General features: G+C 36.5%; 1 protein-coding gene across 14 annotated transcripts in view; it reads right to left on the bottom strand.

Moving 5' to 3' along the window:
• The window catches only part of dock3 (dedicator of cytokinesis 3), a 232888-nt gene that overhangs the window by 112452 nt on the left and 101359 nt on the right, over positions 1-19077 (bottom strand). For 4 of the 14 annotated variants that reach the window (XM_083534344.1, XM_083534343.1, XM_083534346.1 and 1 more), the window contains exon 1: positions 14470-14935. The exons of 9 other annotated variants lie outside the window; for them this stretch is intronic. The gene's annotated coding sequence lies outside the window, so the exon portion shown is untranslated. Of the gene's footprint in view, positions 1-14469; positions 14938-19077 lie in introns of those variants that run through there. One more of the 14 variants, XM_083534342.1, reaches the window with a different exon arrangement.

Raw genomic sequence — 19077 nt, 5'->3', positions numbered from 1 at the left:
ACAAAATGATTTATATCTGGGAGGCACAAAAGACAGAAGATGGATTGTTCCAGCTTTCCCCAACCAGGCATAACGTTATGACATTATGACATTATAACTTTATGACTGGTGAGTGAATAACACTGATCATCTCTTCATCCTGGCACCTGTTAGTGGGTGGGATATATTAGGCAGCAAGTGAAGATTTTGTCCTTAAAGCATTAAAAGCAGGAAAAATTGTATATACTATATTAAATGTTAATCACATAATGCTTATTTTTTTTTGCAAAAAGGTGAGTAAAAAAATAAAGCTATCTATGTTATAAGAAATATTACCAATGTTTATCATATCTTTAGCCTTAAGTTGCATTAACATACAGCATATATTTAAATTTGATTTGTATTTCAATAGCATATTTAACCATGCACATAGTCTTACGGGAGCTTTACAGAGATAAAGAGGTTATAAAGCTGTGTGTGTGTGTGTGTGTGTGTGTGTGTGTGTGTGTGTGTGTGTGTGTGTGTGTGTGTGTGTGTATGCATGCATGTGCATGTGTGTGTGTATATCTATATATATATATATATATATACTGTATTTATACAGTAGATGGCTGCAGGATTATACAGAAAAGTTAAACACAAAATTACAAAGAATAGTCTGTTCTGTTCATATGAATATATTTAAATCTATTACCCATCGAGGCACTAAATGTCCGAAATTTAAATCTAAATGTCCCAACTTTAGCCAATCCTACTCAACTTGCTATCCTATGCACTCTGCATGAAACAAAGCTATGCAGATGGATTAGCAACACTGGCTTGATGCTAATTAGAGATGACTGATGTAATTTAAAACCAATAACCAACCAGTGGGAATTCGGGAGTGCCTGTAATTGAGTTGTGCTGATGGAAATGTGATGTAAGAGAAATATATATTTCCTTATGCCAAGGTGATTAAACTAAACCCAGAGCATCACTGTGTAACCTGAGATTTCTATAGGTATAGATGTACACTTTCAAACTAATAAAATGTGAAACAGGGGTGGGTTTCAACTATAATTATTGGCCAGTGAACTAATACTACAACAACAAAACGCAGCATCTGAAATATTCAAGAAAACCAAGTGAAAACTTGTGAAAACATCTCATATTGTGTATTTATGAAGAGCTTGGTTTAGAACTGAAGCCCGAACAATGCAAAGAAACCGTGTTCAATGTAATGTCTTTTATATTTTCAATCTTACGTTGATATCTCTGCACAAGAAATTTGTTCAGGGCTATTGAAAGTATGTTAGTAGTCAAATAAATAAATAAATACTGTACTACGGCATTTAAAATAGAAATAAAAAAGCCACCATTTAGTTTACTATGGCTTCTATATCAGATGTCACTTCTCCACATTATGTGCAAATGCAATTAAACATTTTCAGTTCGATAAGTAAAGTGGCACAAACCCAAACAGGGTAAAGTTCACCAATCTCATTAAGCTGATTTATTTATTTATTTATTTTTTTTCTATACAGTAGCTTTCAAGTGCTTTAGTTATTAATGCTCATGTATCAGCGATGTGTAGATTTAGAAATCGTCACCACTTTGCCAAGACACTTCACCCAGATGAGGATGGAATCCCTTTTGAGTCTTGAGGGATTTTTCCTTGCCCCTGTCATCCTGGTTTGCTCATTAGGAATATACTTACATAGATATGTTTCTGAAATTAAAATATATAATCTTGTATATATAACATCTATTTCATTCTGTAAAGCTGCTTTGCAACAAAGCCCAATGTTAAATGAACTATAATACAACTTTCTTTCGGCTTCTCCCATTAGGGGTCGCCACAGCGGCTCCTCCGCATGTTTGATTTGGCACATGTTTTTACGCTGGATGCCCTTCCTAACGCAACCCTCCCCATTTATCCGGGCTTGGGACCGGCACTAAGAGTGGCTGGGGATGGTTCCCTGACCGGGGATCGAACCCGGGCTGCAGCGGTGAGAGTGCCGCATCCTAACCATTAGACCACCAGGGAACGAAATGAACTATAATAAAATGCGCTGAAATCCACAGAGCCTTTTTTTTGTTTGTTTGAAAGTATTTGTGTTGTAGGTTTTGCTTTTTCTGATTATTTAAATGATTTATTTTGTATTCTTCTCTTTTGGCACACAGTTGCGCTGTTTTTTTTTTTTGGTTTTTTTGTTTGTGTGTGTGTGTGTGTGTGTGTGTGTGTGTGTTTTCTCTAAAACTTCAATAATGTAGGATTTGTAAACAGTTTTGTGCACAATGCTATGTGGTGCTCCTAATGCTATTATTGTTTACATTCTTTCCAGGAACATAGGAATTCATATTCTTGCCTCTCTGCTAATGTACACCTACAATTAGTTATACACTATAAAGAAAACAGTGGACATCTGATCATAAAATTCCTATGTGCTTTTTGAACACCATTCCACATTTAGTTTCCATCTGCTGTAATAATGATCTAAATTTTTCCAAGAAGATGTTCCACTGGATTTGTGTATGTGGTTCCAGATATATGTGCTCATTCAGCCACTAGGGTATTAGTAGTCAGCTATTGATCTAAGGTGAGGAGGCTTGGGGTCCAGTCAACATTCAAATTCATTCCAAATATGTTAAGTAGAGTTGAGGTCAGACATGTACACCATATATACCCTGTGCTTGCATTATGCACAGGGGAACTGTCATGCTGGAACATGTTTGTGTTTCCTAGTTCAAGTGAAGGGAGAATTTAATCCTACAGCAACCGAGGACATTCTATAGTATTGTGTGCATCCACATATTTTGGCACCAGTTTGAGAAAGAACCACATATAGGTGGAAAAGTCAGGTGTCCCAATACGGTTGTCTATACAGTCTATCACCAAATCATTGCATGAAAAATTGCGATTACACCAAGAAATAGCACCAACCTAAGTGTCACTATTAAAATCCATAATATAAAAGACCATTTGCTGTGAAAATGCTCGTAGTAAATACTGTACTAATAACCTGTTTTTCATATCTGCGGGAATACAGGTTAACAGCAAATTTGGCGTTTACTTGTGGCTTATATTAACACACAGATTTAAACGAGTGGTGCACGAAGCACTTTGCAGGAAGCTTTAATCATAAGAGGCCAGCCCTGGCCTGACTGCTTTTAGTCACACATCAGTGTGCATAATGAAATTGGGAACAAAGCTGATGTGCAGAAGGTGTGCAAAGTTCTTAAACAAAAAAAAAGAACTACATATGTAATATAAAAATAAATGCTGACTGTTACAGAAGACCACTCACACATCTGTATTTATTTACTATAAACTCACACATCTGGAGAAGAAGGAGGGTGAAAATTAAGCTCAGGCTTGCCTGTGATGGTAGTAACTATGGTTGCTGCTTTTCTCTATGGAACTTTTTATTGCAATGTTTTGCTTGCTTTCCATGCGACACACAGATGCATGCATGGTCTCATTTCACACATGTACAGTATGAACAACCAACAAATAAGAAAGGATAAAGATATAAATCCAATGCTTCACACGAAGGATTTCACATGAACATAATAATAATAATAATAATGTCCAACATTTTCTCAATCAAACTTTCTCTAATTGAACCTGATGTGCAATATATAAAATTTATTCCAGCCTCAATTAAAGAAATATCTAAATCTAGTATTTATCCATATTGCAAAATACAGTCAAATGGTTTTAAGATAAACCTAAATATTAAGTTTTCAGTGGTCCTTAGAACATACTTCTTTCTGCTCTATTAATCCTGGATTCATTTCTGAGCTCGTTATAAGGCCTTTGATCAGATAACCACATAATGACAAATCTTTTAACAAAACAAACATCGCAAAAATACACTACATAGACAAATGCCAGCTCCATGAAGACATCTTTTACATGGATTGGTGTGGAAGATCTTGAGTGGTCTGCTATAGAGCCCTGACCTCAACCCGACTCTTCACCCTACAGCAGTACGAATGCCGTTGTCTAAATGAGCACATATCTCCTCAGGCACAATCCAAAATCTATTGAAACCTCTTCCCAGAAAAGTGGAAGTTATTATAACATCAAATAGGGACATAATGTGGAATTAAAATGTTCAGGTGTCCAAAATACCCTTCTGTATTTTTTTGGAAACATTTTTTACCAATGATTTAATCGTAGGCTTAATGCTGTAAAGTATGTTAACGCAAAATCAAATAATAATAATACAAAAAGACAACCACAACAACATATACTGCTTGGTAATTAAGGAAAATCACAGAACTTAAAAAGAGGAATTTTTAGAATAGGAATATGTATAACTAAGTTTAGTCTTTTTTTAGCCAAACACAAAACAAGCGTTCACAATTACAGAAAGAGGGGCAGCTCTTCATTACAAAGGAAGACAATAAAACAAAAATGTGATTGAGATTATCTTCTCTTAATGTGGGGTGATAAAGCTGGCTAGCTCTAACAAACCAGAAAATAACTAATTAAATTAACCATTATTTCCACCGATTCAGTCAATTTTGTAGTTTTGGTGAATGAACATGGTATAAGTCAGTGGTCCCCAACCTCCGGGCTGCGGACCGGCACCGGTCCAGGGGTAAATTGGTACCGGGCCGCACAGAAGCAATACATAACGTACATTATTTCCGTTTTATTTATTATCTGATTCTGATTGATGTTTTATTTTGGAAAATTAACAAATTCTCTCCGCCACATCTGTCTATGACTCGGTCACATGTCTTACCTCCATCCGCTACCTTCTTAAAAGGGCTCCGGCCGCTAACACATAATACATTACCGCTAAATTCAAACCCCCAAGCGAGCAAAATGAACAAAAAACAACACAATGGATTTACGTTTATTATTATATTTTGAAAATACCAGTTTTTATGCAGGTTGTATAATTGAATTTTTTTGTATTTATCCGACACACCTTAAAGGCCGGGCCGTGAAAAAATTGTCTGACATTAAACCGGTCCATGGCACAAAAAAGGTTGGGGACCGCTGGTATAAGTGCAATAATCTATGGCTAGGTAGACGTTTTGTGGAAGGTGGTTATTTTCCTTGACGCCATGCATTAAAAAATGTGTAACACACACATAGATCCTACACCATATATTATTCCTTCAATACTTCTATTCCACTAATAAATTCAAATGATCAAAATGATTATATTGGACCCATAAAAAACACAGCACAGGTTTATAGCTTGTTGATTGGAAAGTGTAAAATACTTTCACATTGCCAAAACAGTACATACACTCTATAGTGTTTGTATGGTAATTAGCTACATAGATGGAAGCTGTAAATCATTTTATAGTATTGATACCAGAAAAATCCAAAGTTTACTGACAGAGAAAATGCATATATAGACCTCTGTGACGACTATAAGACTATCGAGTTACATATTAGTGCATGATGAACAAAAACATTGTTGAAGGTTATACTGTTCTTGATACATACGTAAGCATTTGTCAAAAAGAAGTCACACAAAATAGGTGAATTACTCCTGCTAGAATAACTGAATAAGAACTGAATTTTGTCTAACACATCATCGTCTGCAACTGCCAAAACTTTAATGTCACCTGTCTTTGGTTACAGTCGAATGGAAATTGCTGCCAGTGAACACGTCACATTATGCGTATAAAGCCCACAGATCTTTACTAAAGATTTTCCTTAATGATGTGCTATTGTGTCTGTGACAGCAAGTTCAAGCTGAAAATCGTACAAAGTAAATCCAGCTTATGCTCCAATTGGATTCTGTCTCACGTCTCAAGTCACACTGGATGGAGCGTCTGCCAAATGAATAAAAATGTAAATGAAATGATCCAGTGTGTATTAGTATTCTCCCAAGAGCAGGCTGATTTAATGCCATGGTGGACAGAGTGTTAAATAGAATAAGGGACAACGATAAAAAGACTCAATGAGACATTAAGAGCAGCCATGTGACAGAAGCACATCCTTTCATCTTTCAGACAAATTTGAAGCCTTGTGCTACAGGCATTGACTCTCATCCTCTGCAGGTCATCTCCTCTGCTGTTAAAGCTCGCTGCATTCGCATAAACATTTCAGATCGGTTTTGCCTCTGAGCTCGCGATTGTTACGATAAGATCGGTGGGCAAATAATTCTTTGTCCAGGATCAGCACAGCTGAAGCAACATCAAAACCAACGAAGCACAAAGATGGTACATGAGCAAGAGTCACACCGAACACGTTCTCTTCAGATGAGCATCTTAACGTTATGGAGCTGTGATTTTTAATCAAATTAATGACATATAAGACTGATCTGATTATTATGACCAATTAAATAATCACTTGAATTCAGTAACATGTGTGAAAAGGCTGCACGTGTGCAGAGTAAATGGTGTAGGTATGTAATGATGCAGGGTTGCAATGCATAATAATAAAATACATAATAAAAAATGATGTAACATGAATGTGGCAATATAAAAAAGCAAATAATAAAGGATTGTAGCATGCTAAATTAAATTAAATTAAATTAAATTAAATTAAATTAAATTAAATTAAATTAAATTAAATTAAATTAAATTAAATTAAATTAAATTAAATTAAATTAAATTAATTGGTTAATCAGTGATGGACATAGCCTGAAATGGTAATGGGTGTTAAAAAAAAAAAAGGTGCATAATTTTTTTTCCACATATTCCATATGTTGAATGTAAAGAAAACTAGCACTAGATGATTTAAAAACTTACATTTACAACCTGTCATTTATAAAACAATAAAATACTTCCAACAAACATTAATACAGTTTAATAGTCCAAGAAATCAGCCAGGAATGAGCACTTACTGTTTTGTCAACTGAGAACAGCTCATTTTCAAAGAATTCATTAGAAGCTTCAGTCAGTTAATGAATATTCCAATGAGAAGAAAAGTACTGTTTAAACTATGTCATCTGCACTAAACCTAAATGTGGGTACATCTATAAGCCTGTACCTAAGAAGATTTGCATATAAATGTGTATATAAAATAAATCACTTTCAGAATTAATCCAAATAGCACATTAATAATAAAAAAGATCAATTAGACACACAAGCCTCGAGATCTGACTGTAAAATGACTATTTATTCTTTAACTATAATATAAGTATAATAAGTATTTCTATAGTCTAAAACGTACGAAAACTTGAAAGGTAAACTCAAGATACACAAGAGCTGTACATTAGTTCAACCTGAGAGGTGGAAAATATCACAGATGGAAAATCACATGTAGAGAAGGACTATAGTGAGTCATGGCATACCCCATCTTTTATTATTAGAGTCAACTTACAGTATGTGAGGGTGTTTGGTTAGTTGTCATGATGGGTAATGGCAAGACATGTCAGATGGAGTTTATTTATTTATTAATTTTTATATACAATCAAAATGGTCACGATTAACAATAATTAAACTGTAGTCAGGATTTCGAATATTACCAGGATATTTAACTGTAGTTTTGCTCATTGTATAGCAAACTATTACATTCAGTACAATATGGAGCTCAATTTCAATAAATCACATTAGACTGTAGTTTTTTTTTATTTCACACGTGCATGAAATATTATTAAAAATGTATCCAGAATTGAAAAAAAAGCTGTGCTCCTGATGATCTGGGACAGAATTTATCTTGGGAGCACAAACACTGTCCAAAATGCCTGCCTACATAATGCACAGGGAGACAATAATGATATTGCGTAAGATTTTCTGACTCAGAGGCTGACATAACATACAGAAAATAACTTGTAGAGATACAAAAAAAAAAAAGAAAAAAATGTTGAGGGGATCAAATAGACAAAACAGGAACACTAATTGAAAATGCGGCTGAAGCGCAATGAATAATAGGCTTCAGCGATGAAAGGCGTATTGATATGTAAATTTCCAAAGCAATAGGAAATGTCTAACAAAGGTTCAAGTTGTAGGCGTCCTAATTGCAGCCATGCTTTTCAGCGAGAGAGAGAACACATCGGAACAGGGGCAAATAAATTATAATGCGTTTACGTTCTAAATAAAGCAATGGCTTTTTATTCAAGAGCCCCAGGGTGGTTTTCCCGGGTTGGACAAACTGTTCATGTTTCCACCTGTTATTGACTTCATTGGTAAGCCTGCAGCGTTCGCTACCGATCTGAACAGACCTGCTATGCCAGATGACTAGGTCAGAGTGGCACAGCAGGCCACACTTATAAATTATAGGTCTGGCCCCTGGAAATAACCCAGTGTACTCTAGCTAGACATCATAAATGGTGTTCTGGAGTTTCAGTCACTAAACATCTCTCTGTAGGGTTATTAAATGCATTGTCTGTATACTGTGGACAACCTGACAGGTTGCTGCAAAGCAAAATTTTTCCAAACTTTCATACAAACAGTTTGCCATACAAACCAATTGTACACATGGATAAATAGTATTTTCAGGATCATCATCAACTCAACCTACTGAGAACGATGGCCATTGTCTGCAGTGTGTCAACCAAAACACATATGTGGATGAATATAGTTATTGTTATTGAATATAGTTATTGTTCTCCTCAAAGTATGTTTTGCTCTATGAAATTTCATTGAAGGCAGTTTTTAAAAAAATGTGGTGATTAACAAATATCTCTCTTAGAATCCCTGACTCTCCTCAACTGGTAATTGCTGTGCAATAGGGGAGACTCAACAAGCAGTTGATAATTGCCTATGGTCAAGGTGGGAATACAATGGTGTGAAAAAAGAAAGAAATCCAGAATGTTGTTATTCATCAGAACTTTACATCATTATCCTATACCCTGGGTTAATGATCGGAAGATCAGGGGTTTAAGCACAGGGGTTTATGGAAGCTCATTAAGTTTCTCCAGGATTAGTAAGGTATAAGTTACAGCTTTAGTTGTTAGAAATAAAGAATTGTCTTAGAAAAGTTCCAGCTAATTGTCCAGTTTCCAAATGGTGAAATACATTTGGTCAGTTGGCACACAGCGGTTCTCAAGTCACTATAAACAACATAGGACAATCGTCAGACGTCAAAATGGGTCTGTTATTCTAGTACACAAGACAAATGCCAGTTTCCATTCAACCAGCCCACAGCATTGTTGCAACCACTTCCTAGAAAGCAAACTCTGGGGAAGACATATGACTCTTACCTTGCAAGTGCACTACTAAGATCAATACTCCTTTAATGATATCTATACATCTACCCTTCTTTAGATAAAGAACAAGACAGGCTGATCATAACCTTTATGCTGAACAGCCATTCATTTTTTGTTAATCTAGTGCTGAAACCCTCACATAACTACATTTTTTAATTCCTAGGAGTAAAGCATCATTTAAAAGTATCAAAGCATCATGTGCATGCATTTACTGACTTCTTTTTACACCAGGAGTTGAAGAAACTAATGAAAAGTGCTCTATTGTGAGGAAGACAGTAAAGAGATTTCAAAGAACCTCTAAAAGTACAAAGAAGCAGACTAAATGTACTTTATTAGTTAGAAAATACTCAAGAATTGATGGAGCCTATTCTACAGTCAACAGCATAAGACAAAAGGTTTGTTTTTTTGCTTTACTTTTAATATTCATGAAAATGATATATCCCAGAATTCACTGCATAACCACATTATACACTATATCTGAAGATCAGTACGCTTGGCAACAGGGCCCGTGTTCTGCAGACATTTTTGAGGGGAAGTGGCCCAAACCACAAAAGGGGCACTAAGTGGGTGGGTGCTTGTTAATACAAATTATCCAGTTGTTATAAACATCTAATTAAAGGAGAAGACAGCACACTCTGGAATAATTTCAGACTTTATTGTAGATGTTTTAAAAGAACATCACAATCACACATTGCTGATAATGGAAACTGTTTTTTTTTTTTAAGTTTTGATATTTACCTTTTCCTTTTACAGCAAAACCTTCTTTATTTGGTAATATGTCCTGAAATATCTTAAGAACCTCATCATTTAAGATTCACCTCTACACATCATTTCTAAGAACGTTGTTACCAGTTATTAACACTTTTAGAAGACAAAGAGCAAATCATTACCGACAGAAATACAAAAACAAACAGGCAGTTTACTAATTCAGCACATCGGGTTGTTGACAAGGGCACCTCACCCGATCAGGCCACAGGGGCAATGTCTCTAGCCACTGGGTATTGCACGGCCCTGCTTTGCAATACATCATACTGTAGTTAACATTGCAGTGGCGATGCGATATCTTTCGTGACCAGTTCTGTGTAAATAAACACTTTTCAGCTGTAAGAGCGTGATCCAGACTTGCTTTCAATTGATATTAGAGATGGAGTTGAACATGGTGCACAGAAGCTGCCAGATTTTGCTTTACTCATTGTATTCTCCATCAATCAATAAGCAATATGGCGCTTCCATGCCACATTGCACTTCTGAATCCACTATTTTAGGGGAGCTCATCCACACAAGTGCATTTATAGTATATAATCCTTAAACAATGTAAAAAGGATACTTAAATGTATTTAATCGTATAGTGTTCTGCGATTATAGATGTATAGATGCGCTGTTTTATGATTTTTTTTGTCATTAACAGTGCAAAAATCAGCACTGAAAGATTGAAATGCAGTCTGTAGCCTGAGTATGCCTGTACAAAAGTATAATCCTTGCTGCACAAATAAAGAGATGTCCTCTATTTTGCTGAGCACTGACGCACTCTTTCTACGCATAAGATACTTTTATCTTGTAAGCTAAATACTAATTCTAGCGGACATTATATGAAAATGTATCTTATTATACTTTTCTTATTACGATGCATGTAAACAAGGCTGTTCTAAAGTACCTATTGCAAGCTCAAAACCTTCAGATATCATTGGTAAAATTAACCTGGCTTCCAAAATTTGTATTTTTTTTACCACCCACTGTCCTGGCTCATTCAAACATGTGTGGGCTGTGGAGAAAACTGGCTACGGCAGGTGAGTTTTAGAACTAGTGAAGGCGGCTATGATGCCGCTACGCTGGCGCAGTGAGTGGGTGGTAGGGAGCAAAAGGGAGTGAGTCAGCCCACGATGAGGACACAAAAGTAGGAATGAGAAAACAAGGAACATGGGACACTAGCATGCTAACAAGCTAATGCTTGTGCTGTGGTTCTCCAGGACCTACTTTATTGTAATTTTGTTGCTAGCTTGCAGCTGCTAGCATGTAGCTGTTAGCACAGTGAGTGGGTGATAGGTGTGAGTCAGCTTTCACTTAGGGAAGAGTTTGAGGAAAGAATTGAGAGGACACATTGGCCCGATGGTATGCTAACAGTATGCTACATTCGCTTACAGTCACTTCAGATTTCCTGAAATAGATATATTTACGCTTCACATAAACTTTTTTGTTTTAACGTTTGGACACCAAAAGTCTCCCCATCCTCGGCCACCTCAATTTTTTTTATAAAATTTGCAATGTGTATTAAAATGATTACATACAATAGATGATATACAAATATTTCTAGTTGACTTATATAAACAAAAGTCTACTTCAGATATTTTTTCTAGCTGCCAGGAAAAGTACACGAGTCATTTCCTTTACTGAAGGCTTCATTTATCAAAAAACATTAGCTCTAGCACTAAGGAATTCTCCCCTTGCCAAGCTTGAAAGGTGCTGTTAATGACACGGGTCAAAGGTCTAAATTAATCTCACTATTTGCACAAATCAAATATTTTATTCCATGAGTCTGAATGGAAGAATATTAAAAAACCTTGCATATATAAACGAAATTTAAGATATTTTAAGGGATATTCTAGAGAAAATAATGTAGAACGTCATATTAAAATGTTGTACCACTTAAAAAGCGACAAAATCCTAACATCCATATATTGCGTATACATTTTCTTTTACATCAGTACATCAGGGACAATTCAAATATCTGAATACTGGATAAATTCAGCATCAATCATGTGGCCAATTGTTTCAGCTTAATGCTTGGATTCAAACTTCCACATTTTCGTATCCCGAAGCCTATACCCGACCACAAATGCTTAATCCAAAGATACAAACCAGCTGCTTGCTTTAATAGGAACATCCTGCTCATTCCTGTAATCGAGGGTTGTTTTTAATTTGCTGTTCAAGTTTCATCATTCAGTATATTTCTGCCCGAACTCCTGAACTGCACATATTACACTAACCGGGCATGTTAACAGGAACATCAGATCTCCAATGACCCAACAATGTTGCTGCATCATCAATGCATACAATCACGCATATAGATGTCAAGCACTTTAGATAATGTTCAAGTTCTCATTATATAGTTGTGCAATTATAGTGAGCCCATTGTAGTCTCATGTTCCTGTTCTAGGCAGTGTTTTAAAACAACCCTGTCAATATCACTGTAATCATATTTTTTTCCATTCTGATTTTGAACATGAAAGGAAGCGCTATATGTGTACCTACAGGATTTTATGCATTGCATTGCTATGACATGATTGGCTAATTGGGTAATGACCAGTGGTTACAGTTCCAAAAAAAACCAACTATACAATTTTTATGGACTAGGTTATTATTTATGGGCTACAGTATTTGTACTAACAGGGTGCTGAAACTTGGTGAACGGCAAATTAAGGAACAACTCGAGAGTGAATCTAAACACCCGAGAATATTAACAAGTAAATAACTGACAAGCAAGTCGAGAGCAACACCTGGAGGAAACTACAGTAGTAGAAGACAAAGATGAAAGAGGCTTATATTTGTACAGTGAATTTATTTTCTTTGCACAGCCCAGCTGGATAGGAAGTTGGGGTCAGGGTGCAGGTCAGCCATGATGCAGCATCCCTGGAGCAAAATGGGTTAAGGTCCTTGCTCAAGTGCCTGTCAGTGACAGCTTGGTGGTGATGGAGCTTGAACCCCTGACCTACAAGCTGCCACTGTTAGGAAAAGCAAAAAAAACCTTTTGAGATACCAAGACTCTAGTCAGCACCAGAGGTCATCTCAGAATCACTCTAGCAGTATGAACATTCGCAGAATAAGTTACGATACAACATACGATGTGAGTCTGATGATTGGACCAGTCATTTTCTTTGTAAAAGGTTCAATATTCATGTTCTACAATATGCTATAATGCCTTTCATGTTTGTTCCTATTATAAACATTCAAGAGAGATGAAAAATGTAGCATTTATATTTAAGCGGTAACGCTATAAATGGCTGGAAAATTACTTTTTGTTAATCAATCAATAAAAGAATCAAGCTTCGCGTATCGTTATTGTTTACCTAAATAAAATATAAAATGCTAGTTTTTCTAAATTCTCCTTGCAGACTGATCAGATGTAGACGAGACAGAAGATTAGGCACGTCAACGGCGCTTTATGCTGCCTGATTATTACTATGAACATATTTGTATATAAACTGTGGAAAGGTCACTGCATGGGGCATTGTAGACTAGTAAAAGGGCAAATAATGATGATTTTAAGAGCATTAATGGCTATTCTGTACTGCAGAAACAGTACAAAAAATCCACTACAAGCACACTAAAATGTACCCATACAGTATAAATCGCCTAGACTTGACCATATAAATACAAAGCGATGAAATACTGTATGCTGTAAAAAAAATCTGTATTGACTTGCATACCTGTATCGCTTAAACATGAGCATTATCTCATCGTTAAATCCACCAAAAAGAACTTTTTCTAAGAAACATTTCCTAGGTGACAGGCCATACTCTGATTCATCCCTGCATTTAAATATTAGTGTCTCTCTCTTCGGGTGCTTCCATACACATGAAATTTATTCTAATTAGTATATTTATCTCCCTGATGCATTTATTTTGAGTAAAACGAACAAAATACGATTCAATCGGTGAGCAAGCTCCCTTACAAGTGCTTAGATGTGCCTCAGCTAATTATAACAGCCACTACAAAGCAATGACTTTCGCTTCTGACAGCTCCACAGAGATCTGGTTAAGTCGACAAGTGGCTCTCTCGGTCTAAATGCAGCCCTCCAAGGACAACTTTTATTTTCCAGGCGTTCGTTTCTTACATCCTCTCCACAAATATAGGCTTTACAGTGTCATAACTATGAATGATGATCTCTACAGAGATATTGCGGAGCTTAAGCGACAGCAGGGGGTGGGGGGGTGGTGGGGGGGTATCCAATTCTGCAGCGAGCAGCTTTCCTGCAGGTCAGCTTTGGCACCTCTGGATTTCCGCAAACACAGCACCCCATTGCATCTCGAAAAACACAGAAGGCTTAAGTGTTTCTGCAGAGAAGTTTAACATCTGATCAAAATACAGCAGATCTAGAAACACTTTTGCCACTGTCCTAAACATGAAAGGTTTCTGTTTAGAACGAAAGCAGGATGAAAAAGCCCCTTACTGCAGAACATGTTATATTGTCACGAAGTAGACAACAAGATAACATCCATGTGTGTCACTACATACTGAGGTCATAACCCTGACATAACGGAAGGCCCTGAACAATCAGGAATACATATTTTTTAATGTAGTGTTAGAAAAAGAGCATCAGGCCTTTCAGTATCATCAACAAAGAATGCAACCTTTATAGGATTCATGGAAAGAAAGCACTTACCCTTACAGAAGCAAGCGTCTCTTCCCGTTCTTTCCCTCAGCTCCAGATAGCAAGATGTAAACATGAGTGTGACGTGTGAAGCAAATAATAGCCTGTCAAATAGCCTGAGCCCCCTTCTCTTTCTCTGTGCTGCCGCTTTCTTTTCCTGGTCTCAGGCTCGCTTTCGAATGCTTGTGCTCTCTCGCACACAGCCACCCACGGAAAAACAAGGACGCAAAGGATTCCTAAGCGGAGCGATTAAGGTGCGTAGCATAAATTGATAACCACATACTTTTGTTTTATCCTAAACTCTTTACAAACAATGCATAAGGTATGCTGCTGATTCCGGTCCTCATATGCTCTCATATCTCTCTCTTTCTCCCTCTCTCTGTATTGCTCTTTCTTTCTCCATCTGTTCACAGAACTCTTCTTTTTATCACTCCCTCCCCACGTTCTCTGTGCTATAGTTACCTAACTAACATTGTGTGAAACTGCTCAGCAGCCCACACACACATGCACCCTCCCGCACCGTCTTGCTAAAAGCACCAAGGATGCCATTGGTCCAAGTGGATACCAGGCACAAAGCGCCAGCTGTGCCATGTCTTGCTCGTCCTTCCAGTAATTAGGGAAAGGATTTTGCAGGTGTAAACACAGCAAGCATTAGTCCTTGCTGTCATAAGGCACAGGCATAGAATATCAAGGTACCACTGAAACTTAGGGTGTTACATTTTTAACATACTTCCCATAACATACATTAGTATTACTTGTGGTTAATAAACTAGAGACTGTATGAAAACTAGAATGCTTTATTATACTGGCCTAGAAAAACTCAAACAAACATCAATGTGCAACATGTGCCATTTTATTAGGCATACTTGTCCAAACTAACGCATACATTTCAGACATGAGACCAGAGATACACATATCCTTCACTCAAGTAGAAGTACAGATACTCATGTTCATGTTTTTCTCAAAGTTAAAGTTCTGACTACACTTTTTTCACTCAAAGTATAGAAGTATCTGCTCTGACATGTACTTAAGTAAAAAGTAGGCATTACTACTACCTGTTTTAGCGTCACACTGGTAACTGAACCTCACATCATAATAATATATTAATACTAAAAAAAATAATAAAAAAAAAGTTATCTAATGAATGTATCCAGGCAGAACATCCACCATATAGAACACAAGTAGAGAAAAGATGATAATGATGATGATGATGATGATGATGATGATGATGATGATAATGAAGATGATCAGAAATGTCTCTATTCTTAGTCATGTTTTCATCGTTGACTCCCTCTGTCTCATCCACATTAACCCCATACTACTTGTTGCCTGCTGCCTTGCTCATTGTTAGCTTTTTAGGCTAGCCTACATCTGTGGTGCGTGATATCCAGGAAATAATACACCAGTTGTAGATGGAAAAAGCCACGCAATGACAAGAAATCGGTTGATGGGCTGAAAACAGTGTGCAATAAAGAAAAAATATTGATGATGTCACCGAATAGATTTAAACTAAAGTAACGAGTCTGTTTTGAAAAAGTAAGAAGTAGAAAATACAGAGATTTGTGTAAAAAATGTAATGAGTTGAAGTAAAAAGTTCAAATAAAAGTCAAGTATTGATACCAGAAAAATTTACTTAAGTACAGTAACAAAGTTGTTGTACTTCATAACATCCCACCTCTGAATGAGACAACATGGTCAGAAATGGTGTAAAAACCATGTGGCACTAATGCTGGCACCAAAAGGGCTTCTTTCAACATTTCAGTACCTGTCTAGGAATTCCAGACATAACAGTCTGTGGAGTTTTTACAGAACAGCATGAAAAACATCAAACAACAATGAAAAACAGTCCCACAAGTGGAAACACCATGTCAAGCAAGGTCAGAGGACAAGAATGGTTTGAGCATTGATTAACTAATATATTAATTTGTTACAGTCTGGGCGAGCAGAAAATAATCTCAGCATGCTTGAGATAGATGGGCTACAACAGCAACACTGGGATTCACTTCTGTCAGGTAAAAAAACAACAATTTGCATAGACCCAAACCTCTGTGAACCTATAGTATGGTGTGGGTGCACCCATGTTCAGTGCTTTGTCTAAACACAGCTTAACTATATACAGTACAGACCAAAAGTTTGGACACACCTTCTCATTCAAAGAGTTTTCTTTATGTTCATGACTATGAAAATTGTAGAGTCACACTGAAGGCATCAAGGGCTATTTGACCAAGAAGGAGAGTGATGGGGTGCTGCACCAGATGACCTGGCCTCCACAGTCACCAGGCCTGAACCCAATCGAGATGGTTTAGGGGTGAGCTGGACCTCAGAGTGAAGGCAAAAGGGCCAACAAGTGCCAAGCATCTCTCGGGGAACTCCTTCAAGACTGTTGGAAGACCATTTCAGGTGACTACCTCTTGAAGCTCATCAAGAGAATGCCAAGAGTGTGCAAAGCAGTAATCAAAGCAAAAGGTGGCTACTTTGAAGAACCTAGAATATGACATTTTTCAGTTGTTTCACACTTTTTTGTTATGTATATAATTCCATATATAATTCCACATGTGTTCATTCATAGTTTTGATGCCTTCAGTGTGAATCTACAATTTTCATAGTCATGAAAATAAAGAAAACTCTTTGAATGAGAAGGTGTGTCCAAACTTTTGGTCTGTACTATATATATATATATATATATATATATATATATATATATATATATATATATATATATATATATATATATATATATATATATATATATAAAATAATGTATCGGTCCTGCCAAGATGGTGACAGGTTCACCTTTTGAGTCTGTTTCCTAGTAAAGGATTCTTCTTCATACCATCTCAGGGAGTTTTTCCTTGCCACTGTCAGCACTGGCTTGCTCATTTGGGATAAACTAATGAGAGATAAACTTATAGTCACTTAACTTCAAATTTCAGACTTTTTATCACTGTAAATCTGTTTTGTTACATTGTTGAAAGTGCTATACAAATAAATCTAAATTGAACTCAATTGAAGGCATGGAAATTCTTACTGATTTAATCTACTGATACAACCAATAAAACGTGAAATTGGGCCGATCGTGAACATTTATAGCACTTGCAAACAGGTAGTGTATAATAATTACATTTAATTTGAAGTTACATTGTGTAGCTATGTGTGTTGGAGCTTCATGTGTCTATTTCCAGAATAGTCTCTGGATCCACCACATCCTTGACAAAGATAACTGAAAATGTTGTAAATCAGCTTGATTACAGAGGTAATTTGCTACAACAGTGCTAAAGCTGCTGAGTGTAAATTTCACAGAGGCTACACTGTATGAAATAATATCATATAATGAGCCATAGTTCCATCAATGATATATTATTAGGGCAGCCTCCATTTACACAGATTTTAGAAAGTTAGCATTTACTGGATGTTAAGATATATTTATACAATGGTTTAGAAAACTAGAACAGCCAGATGAAACTTTAAACATCAATTGAAAAAACAACCTAAATGGACCATATATTGGGGGTAAGTAAATGCTGTGCATTATGGGAACACTTGATGGGTTAAAGAAAACTGATTCATACTTCCCTAAAAAAAAAATGCTGAAGACACTGATTCAAAAAACAAAAGCATCAAGAAAGGCTTAGCCCTATTTAACACAAACCATACAGTAGAGTAGATTGAGGGTCTTGTTCAAGAGCTCTTTGGCAACCTTGGGTTTTGAACTTCTAGCACATTTTTGTTCCCATCATTTATCCTACAGTAAGTGCTTTTTCCTGGACAGGGTCATAGTGGATCCAGAGCCTTTCCTGGGAATACCAAGGGAAAGGATGAGAAAGGGAAAGCACCCTGGACGGGATTCCAGTCGGTTCACAATATCATGGTGACATGTCATTGTCATTTGCTGTAAGAGGTAAAGTGTATTAATGTAAGATACAACTAACCTAAACTGTTATCATGTAACTATGGTTACCGGTTCCCATTAGCCATGTTACCATTTTATCCGTGGAAGCACAGACACACACTCCTCAGCCTCCAAAGAGACTGCAGTACTCAACACATTACAAGGGCCAGATCATTGGAAGTCAATAGATGTCAGTAGAGAGAAATGGGAGCATGACCCTTCATTAAGAGCATCAGCTGAAGATCAATAGCAAGAGACAATCATTGGTGTGGCTCAAAAATAATATGAGGTCTTGTTGGTTGAACTACTGCACTCAGTGTGTTGATGATGTACTGTTAGTCTTACTGTGTATAGTTAAAACAAAAAAAAGTCAAGCAAAAAAGAACAAGACAGTGTTAAATGTAAAAGTCAAATGTGATAAATATATTTTAAACAATGTATTATATAAGGGGTTACAGTCAAGGAAAGTTTTCAGGATCAAGAATTGATCAAGGGCCAAGTTCATATAATAAATTGAATTATATATTTTTGTAGTATTAATAAAATCACATATCTCACTTCTAGTACAAAATTCTGTGTTAGGTCCATTTGTTTCTTTCTATTGACATTAGCAAATCATACGGTGTAAGAAACCACATTGGTTTAAGATACTGTGTCATGGTAGTACCAGTACTTCACTACCCATCAGCCCATGTCATGTCCACAATTTCCTCTCACCTGTGTCTCATTAT

This window comes from Silurus aristotelis (assembly GCF_946808225.1).
Source record: "Silurus aristotelis genome assembly, chromosome: 28".
NCBI classification, from domain to species: Eukaryota; Metazoa; Chordata; class Actinopteri; order Siluriformes; family Siluridae; genus Silurus; species Silurus aristotelis.
The sequence above is the reverse complement of the archived record's forward strand: the minus strand, read 5'-3'. Positions and strand labels throughout refer to the sequence as shown.